This window comes from Aplysia californica, unplaced genomic scaffold (assembly GCF_000002075.1).
Source record: "Aplysia californica isolate F4 #8 unplaced genomic scaffold, AplCal3.0 scaffold00202, whole genome shotgun sequence".
Lineage (NCBI taxonomy): Eukaryota > Metazoa > Mollusca > Gastropoda > Aplysiida > Aplysiidae > Aplysia > Aplysia californica.
Genome location: NW_004797472.1, coordinates 296,072 through 308,981, shown reverse-complemented (window position 1 = coordinate 308,981; position 12,910 = coordinate 296,072). Strand labels below are relative to the sequence as shown.

The following is a 12,910-nucleotide window of genomic DNA, read 5'->3' as shown; positions in this document are numbered from 1 at the left end:
CCTTTCTCCTAAATATTCTAAATAAATGCATTTTAAGCCCTTTTTAATGCTGACATAGATGTAGGCTGTCTGGGTGACCAAGAGAGCCATGCAGAGATTTAGTAGGTCACTTATAGTGCAGTCAAAAATTCTGTGAACAATTCCATTTTCTGCGTGACGGAGATTTATAGTAATTTATTTACATTTTTTAAGAAAAGTTTTTTTTATTTCACCTCAATTGTTGTGGGAAAAGATGATTAAGTTAAGACAAATTGATACAAACTGCTGTACAAAGTATGGATGATATCTATTCTCCCATTAAAGAGATATTTGAGGATAAGTTGCACCACGAATTTTTGACCGCACTATATTTGTGGATTTTATCAATATGGATTGCAGGCATGGACTGGCGCCAGCATAGACAAATAATGCAAATTTTTTTCTTATTACGATTTTTTTTTTTCATTTTGAAATCGTCAACAAATATGCTATTTGCTAACATTTCTAGTGTTTTGTTTTACTGTTTTTTGCTAAGCTTTATAATAATAATAATATTTCATTGATGCTTCTAATGCTTAACAAAGATACATGCAGAGCTGAATATTTTCGGCCTTTAACATTTGGATTGACAAAGGCTGTAGCCTCATTCAAAACAGCAGCAACAGAAGCTTTTTTCCTCCCCAGCAAATGTTTAAAAACCGCAAACTGACTGCCGACTTATCTTGGCAGATTAAACCAAACAGCAACATTGCTAACCTTAAATTCGAACAGAAACCAGTTTTGCAGCGATTTGATCATGATCAAGAGAGCCGTGTTCTTTTTTTTCTGTTCAGTCAATGAGACAGACCCATTGGCTGGCAGAGCAGTTTTTTAGTTTTCTTGTACGGGCGGGTACACACGACTTCAGACAGCGTAATGAGCGTGGTGTAAAGCGCATAAAGCTTTCTGTCGAGTGAGGATATGCACTGTACAAATGCTATTTATTATTATCATTATCATTTTTTATTATTATTGAACAACTGCCACTTTGTGATAGAAAGAAAGTCTAGTGGTCAGAAGGTCAAGGTCAAACTGAAGAAGTGTCCCTCTTTGTGTCCGTGCCACTCAGTACAGATATTGTTACCTCGCATGCTCTTTCATCATATCACACACACACCCAGTTATTACTGTAACCACTTTTTCGTTCTTCACACGACGCGCTACCTTTGTACTGTAAACAATGTACAAACAAACCAGCTCTAATGGCCACCTGCTTAATTAAGACAATCACCTGTACAAATCGCCATTTTTTTTCCATTTTCCCCTGTGTGTTCTTTTTTTTTCTTTCTTTAAATATTATAATGACACTGGGTATCTAAGATGGCCACTTTTCTCCTGCGATAATGGCTGGCCGTCTTAGACAATATTGACTGTATTTCGATATCACGCAAAAGTTCTTTCCATATACTGCATAAACCCTATGCGTATTGAGCACACTTCCTATCATAACATTACATCCTGCCTTTACTGTACACCAATTATATACTCAATCATTTGTCAAAGGAATAATTAAGTATGATATAGTGTAAAGCGCTTACAGCTTTGCTGGCGAGCAGAGATATGCGCTTTACAAATGCTATTTTATTAATTATTATTATATTATTATTACTATTATTATTATTATTATTTAAAGCATCATTTCTATGCTGGTGCCCAAATTTATGGCTCAATAATGTCTGCCAACTCAGATGAATTTGTCCATTGTGCTGAAAATTCTATTGCTTCGTTGAAAAACTGAATGAACAAAAGCCAGAAGTCATTCTGCAAAGGCAGTGCAAAGTTCATAAACGAAGTCGCCATCGATGCCGTCTTGACAATTTGGTGATGAGAAAATATTGCATTTTCCAGAAAAGTTAAAAGTCTTGGCGTCTATTTTGATTCCAGTTTTGTCAGTGTCCGCTGAGATAAATCATCTAACAATCAACTCATGCATGTATTCAGAAATTTAAAAAATGAGTAAAATGTTTCATCTAATCAATACTTAGTATATTTTACGAACATTGCCCTGGTTTCCCGGTGAGATAAAGAATTACGCATAATCTGGCCTCTTTATATCACAAGTGCTCGAGTAATATTGTGCCATCACATTTTAGAAGTCTTTTAAAATTTTAAGTTCCAACTGGCAGTCTAAGGTCATCAGCTGGCAAAAAAAAATTACTTTTACCATCTTCGAAACTTAAAGCAAAGGGTATGTATGTATAGTATAAGGTTTTACGGCGCTCGCAACTGCTAAGGTCATATGAGCGCGCGAAACACAAGTTGTTCACTTTTGCAAAAGTTCTCTTCACGACTGGTTAACTAATTTACTTTAAAATGCTAAAAGGTTAAAATATTTAAATTCGGTGTAAATACATTTGTTATTTAAAACAACTCTTTTAAGTAACAAGAAACCCTGTGCAAAGGGTGAAACAGCATTTGTATAACAAAGCCCCTTAAGGTCTGGAATGCTTGCTTTGTAGTTTAAGAGAGATCAAATCTATTTACTCATTCAAATCTCGTCAAAAAACCATTTTAGTTTTCAGATTAATGAGATATATGTAAAGAGAGGATTTTAGTCAAAACAAAACACAATACCCTGTTTAGGTGCTGCTGTTGTATGTGTAAAGTGCTCAGAGCCTGTGTTCTTAAGTTAGGGGGTTGAGCACTATAAAATGTCCCGTTATATCATCATCATTATCCTTATTACTCTGTCTTTGGTGAAATGACCCCCAACATCTACTGCACTCTCTATATTGTCCCACCACATAGCCTATACCCTTCATTTATCATCTCCTCTGGCCACCTAAACCTGTAGCTACTTCGGGCCGAGCCTGCCAGATTGTCATAGCGAAGATTTTGACATGACGACGGCACCCGCTCACAGCGGGCCTGACCCCAGTTCAAGGTTGGTACCACGGCACTTTGAGTTCAAACCCCTTGCACGGCTAAACTTCTGTTTTCCCCACTCTATTTCTATTCCTATGTGATGTAATGTAGTGCTAAAACCAATTCCCGATGAGTGAACTTTTCGCACTGAAATGCACGGTTTGTTTCTACGTGTGTGTGTGCCTGCTAAAGAAAGGAACCAAAGTCAGATTTTGGCCATTTTGAGCTGAGCCTAAGTTGCACCTTCTTCAATGCTGAACACAGTGGCTTTTTGAATTTTTGAGATATCTCAAGTAGTTTTTGAGAGATTGCACATTTTGTGAGGTAGCGTATAAAGATCAAATTTTGAGATAATTAACTTTTAAGTTTAGGACACATGTAAACTTGAAAAAAAATGATTCAGTTGTTTCTAATGTATTTTTTTTCATGGAAAATTCATTTCCAATTTGACATTCAGTTGACATCAATATCATGATTAGAATTCAGTGGTAAAACATAGCAGGGAAGAGAAAGCATCCTTTTGCCTCTGAGGGGGGGCAGAACTCCTTCTAAAAGCAGATTTATTATCTCTTTAAAAAATACCCTAGTCTCAAAATTATTCAAAATAAAATATTTAGAAGTAAAATCCATGAACTCCCTTCTAACACATTGTTAAAAAATGGTGGAAATATCTTTTTTTTATGGAACCACATTTTGGTCAAAAAAGTGATTTTTTGTCATTATCAGCCTGTAGCTATGTTGCGACTTTTGGTACCTTTCTCTAGGCACCCACACATATACATAATTCACCCTGTAGTGCACGAAGTATATCTATCACACTGAGATACACTGTGTATACCTTCTGAACTGTAGTGCACTGTTAATGTATCTTCTTAAACCACTGTGCCTGGTAGTGAGGCGTATCCGTCACATGATACGTGTACCACTTTCTTTCTTCGTTTTTGTCTCATTTTTCTGAGGTGGTTAAAGTTATGAGCTGCTTATGGACATATTAACTCTGTCACCAAAAATCTTTATATTACTATGGCTCATCCAACTCAAAAACATCACGCTTTTTTGTTTTAAAGAAACAAACTTTTGACTGCCTGCTCCAAATTCTATCAAACTTAATCCTGTAATCTTGTATCAGTTTATATATATATATATATATATATATATATATTATACAATTAAATGGTTCTGGACTGAGTTTTAATAAGCAAAGTTTCTCTTTTCCTTTGTTAAAAAGTAATTTATTGAGTCAAACAAATTTGACGTCTTACAGTGAGACTTGTATTATGTCTCCTTATTTTTTATTTAAAAGGTGAAAAGAAAGTTGATTTTTTTCCCCTTCTCTTTGTGTATGGCTTCCTGTTTTCACACCATTTTTCGGTTTAGGAAATTTCCAATTATCGTGTGTTCAGATCAAAACGGAGTATTGTTTGTTTGAACCAATGAAAATAGAATAAGTGCTTCTGTAATTATGGAATATTTTCCAGAATTGAACAGTAAATATGTTTATGTTCAATCTTAGAAAGATGCACAGATAAAATTTTAGCCATCCCTGCATAAGAAAAGTGCCTTTTCATATCAACCTGCTTCTAATGTTGAACAAAGTTATTGTTCGAAATACAAATTGAAGTTGGCCTATCGCTACCTTAAAATTACAAAGTTCCATCTGACATTTTGGGCTGTTTTGAGTCACTAAGGCCGTGAGATCAGAAACCAAATTTTGATGTTCCTCTCTGCTCTTTCAAAATCTTAAAATTATTCAAAGTGGGTGTCAAGATATTCAAAGAATTGCTTTCGAAAAAAACTTGACATGAAGGGAAACTCAAAATCTTTGACGGGGAATTTCTCAGAACTAGGCACTGAACAGATATAGAACTTTGTAATTCTGAGGTAGCGATTCATTTAAAATCTCAAGGCTTGAAGTAAATGGAATCAGAACTTATTCATTAAAAAAAACCCATGCATGTTACTGTATTGTACAGGCCATACCACTGTGATCAACATCTTTCTCGTGTGCATCATTATTCTTTTCATCTGGTTTAGGCTAGAGGTTGTCTTGTTGTTGGTGAATGCATGCATGCTCCCCACACTCACACGTGAAGCCATTAGCCTCTGTTGTCAGCATACACATTCATAAATACACACATATACACACACACACACACACACATATACACACACACACACACACACACACACACACACACACACATAAAGAGAAACCATGCTTATTAATACACACACACACACACACACACACACACACACACAAAACACACATATACACACACAGACACACGCTCGCGCACACATTCACTCAGAGTAAATCCACATTATGTTCTCACTGCAGTATACACCACTGCGGAGGTGTGTAACTTCACACAATATTCTCGTTCATGGCCAAATATAGCCATGATGGTGGTGGTGGTGAGTGGACTGAGTGATGTTCCTGGGTGAACTAATGACATTATCATAACTTCTCCCCCTTCATCCTTTTGCCTCTGAGGGGGTAGAGAAGACAATATGTGAGGCATCGTGGTGAATTAACAAAATCAAAGAAATCGGCAATATTTTGGCCGATGGGGAACTTTTTTCTAATTTTCTTTTTTTTGGCTCAGTGCTTCTTCTATCTATATAAAAACTCATTTTTGTGAGGATTTTACATAAAAACAGTGACTGAAGGCACAAAAAATGTAAATTGCCAGTTTCCTGGGACTCTCAGGCTATGGAAGTTACACTATTTTGGTGACCATTTCTCACTAATTTTGCTTCTGAAACTAGGCAACCCTGACCCCCTTCAATCGCAAATATTTTCACTTCTATTCAACATAGTAGATTGATGTTTTTTTCCACCAAAAAGAAGGCAAAGTAACAGGCTTTAAGGTGATACTAATAACCCCATATGCACAAAAATTGACGAGCGCCTGATTCCACCGTGTCGAGACACATATGTGAGGCATTGTGGAGAAATCAGGCGCTCGTTAAAATGATGATTGAAGAAACTGGCATTTTTCCATCTGTTTGGCTAATTTTATCAATGGTTTTTTTGGGTTTTTTTGGCTCAATATCTTTTTGTTCATTCAAGAACACATTTCTGTGTGGATTTTTTACTGAAAAATGTTGATTAAAGGCACAACAATTGTAAGTTTTCAGTTACCACAGGTTCTCAAGTATCCCGACTTCTATTCAAGATTAATGGGTATTTTTTTCATCGAAGGCAAGACAAATGAACAAGTTGATACCAATAACTCTACATGCCCAAAATTTGATAAGTGCCTGATTCCACTGTGTCGTAACACATATTTATAACTACACCCTTAGGCCACGCTCAGTCTCTCCTTTTTGTATCAACGTCTTTAGAAAATATGGAATATTATATTGAGTTCAGTGCTGGCTGTAACAATATTCACACTTTTCTGTTTGCGCTGGCAATTTTTTTTGTTTTTCCTAACAGAGCAGTAGCATAGTATTGGTGACCTATATTTATAGAATGTTTTACTTGTTGCAGGTCTTTGCTTTTGTTTTGTTTGTTTAGTATAGGGTTTTACGGCGCTCGCAACTGCATAGGTCATATGAGCGCGCGGGACACACCTAATACTATTTCGTTGGTAGGAAATTTTGAATTTTGCCCGGGTGGCGGCCGAAGCCTACTCTTATCGATTTTAGACCACCAAGGGATCTTTAACGTGCGCAACTTGCACACGGGCCCTCCGAGATTTTTCGCCCTTGTCCGAGAGGCTAGGTGTAGATCTTTCCTACCAGAAGATCAGGGGTGTGGCAGAAAGACAGCAGTTAGGAGGAGCCAAGGAGTAGCAGTAGAAAGGCTGCAGAAAGAGTCAGGAGCCCAGAGGAGCGGGGCAAAGGAGGTGAGGGGGTGGGGGCAGAAAGTGGAAATGAAAGCAGACAACAGAACATTGTTAGAGATCAGGAAAGGATGTGAAAGGAGACAATTTTAGAGAAGAAAATTTTTTCGGTCGCTACCCGGAATCGAACCCGGGACCTTTGAATGAGAGGCCAACACCTTAACCTCTAGGCCACGAGAGCCCCCGTCTTTGCTTAGCACAAGTTGAAGAACTTTGCTTAATACGGGTCGTAGATCTTTATGCTGTACTGATCTTAGGTAGATCTTTATGCTGTACTGATCTTAGGTAGATCTTTATGCTGTACTGATCTTAGGTAGATCTTTATGCTGTACTGATCTTAGGTAGATCTTTGCGTTGTATTTTTTCATTGTGCTGTTCGTAGTGAGATCTTTGCATTGTACTGGTCGCACGTAGATCTTTGTTTTAAACTGATCATAGATTTTTGCGTTAAACTGGTCACAGATCTTTGCGGTGTAACGGTTGTAGATTTTTGCGTTGGACTGAGGCCCAAATAAGCTGATTGGGCAGGGTAGGTTAATTATGAATTTAACCCAGTAGGCTTGAAATCAGTTTCTTGGCTCTTTTGATCTTTGCTTTAAAAAAAGCTTTAGCTTAGCACAAATTCAATTACATGTATTTATTTTCATGCTTTTGACATTTATTCTGAAAGATGACATAATAGTGCCAACATTGCTAACATTGTCCAAAATGAAAATTTATTTTTTGCTGATTTTTAGCTTTGATGTATTATTATTATGTATTTTTACCTTTAAGAGTTAGTTATGTCTCCAATCTTGGCCAGATTTTTATCAACTGTCTTTTGTTTAGACTATCAGGTTATGAAAATAGAAGGAACTTAAAGTTTGAAAAACAGCGACATGTTGGATATTGTAAGAAGGTTACATTTTTTTTTTTTGAGTGTACAATTTCTCCCTTTGTTGAATATTGTAAGAAGGTTACATTTTTTTTTTTGAGTGCACAATTTCTCCCTTTGTTGAATATTGTAAGAAGGTTACATTTTTTTTAATGTACAATTTCTCCCTTTGTTGGATATTGTAAGAAGGTTACATTTTTTTTAATGTACAATTTCTCCCTTTGTTGAATATTGTAGGAAGGTTACATTTTTTTTAATGTACAATTTCTCCCTTTGTTGAAAATTGTAAGAAGGTTACATTTTTTTTTTTTGAGTGTACTATTTCTCCCTTTGTTTTTAGGGCTTTTTTTTTTTTTCCTGAATCATCTTTGCCTCCAAGTTCACGTCACACGAGATTTGTCTTCCTGTGTGGGGAGTGAGGGGTCATGCTTGTCTGCTGGTGTTTTGCAGTGTGATGTTTGTGTTGTTTACTTACAAAAGCTCTGCTCTCTGTTTGTTGTGTTTCTGTACATCATCAGTGTGTTCCAGTGGGTGGTTGGCGGGTGCTCTGGTGTGGTTTGCTCCTTCCTTCCTATAAAACATCTATCATCCTGATATCTCCTCCTTTTTTGTGTTTGATACTCTCTTTTAACACCTCTAATCTTCGGCATTTATATGACCTTATTGTGTTGCGAGGGCTGTAAAACTCATACTAAAACTAAAGTGTGTTCGTTTAAGCTTACCTGTTGGCACATTGCTACCCCAGAATTACAAAGTTCTATCTGCTAAGTACCTAGTTTTGAGAAATTTGACATAAAAAATGTTGAGTTTCACATCATGTCAAGCCTTTTTAAATGCAATTCCTTGCATATCTTGATAACCACTTCGAACAATCTTACGATTTTGATAGAGAAGATAGAACATTTGATTTCTGATGTCATAAAAAGCGGCAAAAAAAATATCAGATAGAACTTTGAAATTCTGAGGTGTGGGTGGTTGGCAGAGGCCGTAGTGTGATTTGCTCCTTCTTTCCGATCAAACATCTATCGTCCTTATGTATCCTCCTTTGTATGTAACTCTTTAGTAGCACCTCTAATCTGTGGCACTTGTATGACCTTTTTGTGTTGCAAGTGCTGCAAAACTCTTACACAGGTGGCTGGCGGGTGCTCTGAAGTGGTTTGCTCCTTCCTTTCTATCAAACATCTGTCGTCTTTATCTCTCCTCTTTCTTTTTTGTGTATGTTACTCTCTTGAAACACATATATTCTTTGGCACTTATATGATCCTCTTTTGTTGCAAGTGCCGTAAAACTCTTACTAAAACCAAACTAAAACTAAAAACTCTTACTAAAACTAAACTTGAACCTCCAGCCATCTTGCACACAGCACAATATGTAAATCTTGTTAAAACTCAATACGTGCATAAATAAGACAGCAGAGTATGCACCATGCAGCCACAGAGAAGAAGCATGAAATACCTTCAGCTGTCAAAACAACATAGGGGGAACTGCTGCTTTTTCTTTCCTCATCCTTACTATCATCATTTTTCCTCTACTTCTTTTGTATGTTTGTCACTCTCTTGTGAACTACTATTTTGGGGGTGCCTTGATACTCGAAGCAGACTTTGTGTTGTTGAGGCTAGAGAGGTGAGCAGAGTAAGCGTGATTCCCTGTTTGGACTTCTCTTTTGACATCCACCCCTTGGCGCTCATATGACATTGTGCAGTTGGGAGTGCCGTAAAACCTTTCTAAAACGAACAGTCTTTTCCTGCTCAGTGCCAAGTCGCAAACGTCCAGCAAGAAGAAGTGGAAGAAGCCGCTGTCTCCCCGACCCTACACCCCTCAGCACACCAACATAGCAGAGGTCACAGAGTACAAGGAAGACCTTTCCAAGTAAGCTCATCATCATCATTGCCTTTCTCGCCCTGCACCAGGGTATAGGCCACGAACAAACACCTTCCACCTTTCTCTATCCTTGGCTAGCCTCTTGTTGTTATTCCATGTCTTCCCACTTTTCTGTACATCGATTTCTGTGATTCTTCTCCTGGTTCTGCGCGGTCTTTCCTTTGATCTCTTATCCTGTGGGTTCCTATCCAAAACTTTCTTTGTTATTCTAAGTAAGCTATTGGTCATAATTTGCCAACCTTGTTTGGGTACTGAGAATTAAGCGTGCTGACAAATAAATAAGTTACTTCTCGGATTCAAGCCCTGTAGAAATAGATACATAACTCTAATAGCAACAGGTGAAGTTTTTACAATCTATAAGTATGAAATAATAAAGAATATTATGTTGTACTTAAAGAATAATAGGGCATCAATAAAAAATTTACAAATTTGACTCTAGTGTCCATTTTTGGCCCAATATCTCCATTCGTGGATTTCGAGAAGTGACTCATTTTGTCAGCACGTCTCACATTAATTTTGTTGTAACACCTCTCCAGAGTATTTATATGTCACTTTTGTTTGGCTGGATAATGATAAGTTTTTGCTATATGTCCCCAAATGTGCGCTGTGTGTGTGTGTCTGTGTGTCTGTTTGTGTATGTGTTTGTATCTGTACATGAGTAAGGAATCCTCTCTCTATGCATATTTGTTTTGGTTTTTTTACAATATCCCCAGAGATGCTTTGTTCATCTGTGTGTTTTTATGTTTACATGGGTAAAGATTCTGGGTGGTTGGTGTGTGCTCTGGTGTGGTTTGCTCCTTTTTACCTATCAAACATCTATCATCCTTATCTTCTCTACTTCTATTTTGTGTTTGTTACTCTCCTGTAACACCTCTAATCTTCGGCACTAATATGACCTTATTGTGTTGCAAGTGCCGTAAAACTCTTTCTAAAACAAGAGTAAAGATTCTTCTGTATGCATAGTTGTTGTTTTTTTATAAAGTGTCTCTGTGTCCTCAGAGATGCATTGTTCGTGTGTATGTGTGTATTTTTGTGAATCTGTTTTGACAAGGAATCTTCTGTGTACATTGGGTTTTTTAACATGTCCTCAGAGATGCGTTGTTCCGCCAACTGTGTGCCCTCAGCTGGATCCTGGATGCCATGAACATTGAGCAGGGATCCGCCATGGGACCCATCTCCACCTGCTGGAGTCACCTGTGAGTGTGTTTGCCACTGTTGGAGAATTTCGTCCTCTTCTTTCCTTCTTGTTCTTGCTCTTGTTGTTGTTCTTGTTGTTGTTCTTGATGTTCTTCTTGTTCTTGTTCTTCTTTCTTTCTTTCTTTCTTTTTTCTTGTTCTTCTTGTTCTTCTTGTTCTTCTTGTTCTTGTTGTTGTTGTTGTTGTTGTTGTTGTTGTTGTTGTTGTTGTTGTTGTTCTTCTTCTTCTTCTTCTTCTTCTTCTTCTTCTTCTTCTTCTTCTTCTTCTTTCTTTCCTTCTTTTTTTTCTTTCTTTCCTTCTTTTTTTTCTTCTTCTTCTTATTTTTCAATTTCCATGGACTCTCAAGCTAAGGAAATAACTCAACTTTGGTGTCCGTTTTCTCGCTAATTTTACCTTTGAAGCGAGGCGACCCCCCACCTCCTTCGATCGCCAATATCTTGACTTGTATTTTTTTCTTCGAAAGCAAGACAAGTGAACAAGCTTTAAGATGATACCCATAACTCCACATGCCCAAAAATTGATGAGCGCCTGATTCCACCCCGTCGTTACACAAATTATAATGTTACTGATTCACTTTCCGTGTGTTTGTCCTTACGTAGGGAGATCGGTGGCTCCAAGATTTCCTCTAAACGAGCGAGAGATGAAAAGAAGGCGGAGAGCGACTGGGAGAAATGGCTGACCAACCAACAGATGGGACGGGTAAGAAATCTGTCTGTATGTTTTGGAGCATACGTTTGTATCTGATAGTGTTGATTGAGACAATCTTTGTCTATTATTTTGAGACATTCCTGTCTGTTATGTTGAGACAGTCTTTCTGAAAGTGTTAAGAAAATCTTGTCTATTATGTTAAAACAATTTTGTCTATTATTTTGAGACATTCTTGTCCAATATTTTGAGACAATCTTTTCTGAAAATGTTGAGAAAATCTTGTCTATTATGTTGAAACAATTTTGTCTGTCATTTTTAGACATTCTTGGGGTTACGTTGAAACAACATTGTCTGAAAGTATTGAGAAAATCTGCATATTATGTTGAGACAATCTTGTCTGTTATTTTGAGACATACTTGTCTGTTATGTTGGGTCAAGCTTGTCCATGACTTTGAGACAGTCTTTTCTGATAGTGTTGATTGAGACAATCTTGCCTTTTATTTTGAGACTGTTATGTTGAGACAATCTTTGTCTATTATTTTGAGACATTCTTGTCTATTACTTTGAGACAATCTTTTCTGAAAGTCTTAAGAAAATCTTGTCTTTTATGTTGAAACAACCTTGTCTGTTATTCCTAGACATTCTTGGGGTTATATTGAGAAGTTCTTGTCTTTTACATTGAGACAGTCTTGTCTATTATTTTGAGACAGTCTTTTCTGAAAGTGTTGAGAAAATCTTGATGTTATGTTGAAACAGTTTTTTTCTGTTATGTTGAAACAATAATGTCTTTAGTTTTAGTAAGAGTTTTACGGCACTTGCAACTCAGTAAGGTCTTATAAGTGCTGAAGATTAGAGGTCTGCTAGAGAGTAACAAATGCAAAATAGAAGGAGGAGAGATAAATGAAGATAAATTTTTGAAGAAAAAAGGAGCAAATCACACCAGGGCACCCGGCAACCACTCGCCAATAGTGTCTGGAAGTGTTGAGAAAATCTTGACGTTATGTTGAGACAACCTTTTCTGAAAGTGTCAAGACCATCTTCCAAATGCCGTAAAACTTTTACTAATACAAAATCATGTGAAAATTATTTTCAGTTTTGCTTTGCATGTTGTTGTTTTCTTTTCCTGTGCCAGGTGAGCAAGAAAGGCAGCGTGACCCGTCTGAACCGAGCGGCCCGCGGCCCGCGACTGATGAGTCACCCACGAGTGTCGCTCCCGTCCACGAGCCTCTCACCTAGCAGCTCCTCATCACAGGTGTGTGTTTGTCTATCTTTTTGTTTGTCTGTCTGTCTGTTTCTCTGTCTGCGTCTGAACCGAGCAGCTCCTCATCACAGGTGATGAACAGGGTCTTCTGTTCTGTCTGGCTGTTTGTTTGTCTGATTGTCTATCTGTTTGTCTGTCTGTTTGTCTGTCTGTTTGTTTGTCTGTCTGTCTGTCTGTTGGTTGGTTGGTCTGTCTGTCTCTCTGATTATTAAATTAAATTATTCATGTCCCTCCTCCTCCCTCACTTTTTCCTCCCTCTCCCTCTCTCTTTATATCTCTCTCTCTTTCTCTCTCTCTCTCCCCCCCTCTTCCC

At 37.5% G+C, this 12,910-nt stretch overlaps 1 long non-coding RNA gene across 1 annotated transcript; it reads left to right on the top strand.

Annotated features, from left to right (window-relative positions):
* The first annotated feature begins 9,273 nt into the window (after window positions 1-9,273).
* LOC118477743 lies at window positions 9,274-11,620 on the top strand. Its single transcript, XR_004858580.1, has 3 exons — window positions 9,274-9,480; window positions 10,584-10,688; window positions 11,288-11,620. It is a non-coding gene; the product is annotated as an uncharacterized LOC118477743 (long non-coding RNA).
* Window positions 11,621-12,910: the final 1,290 nt, after the last annotated feature.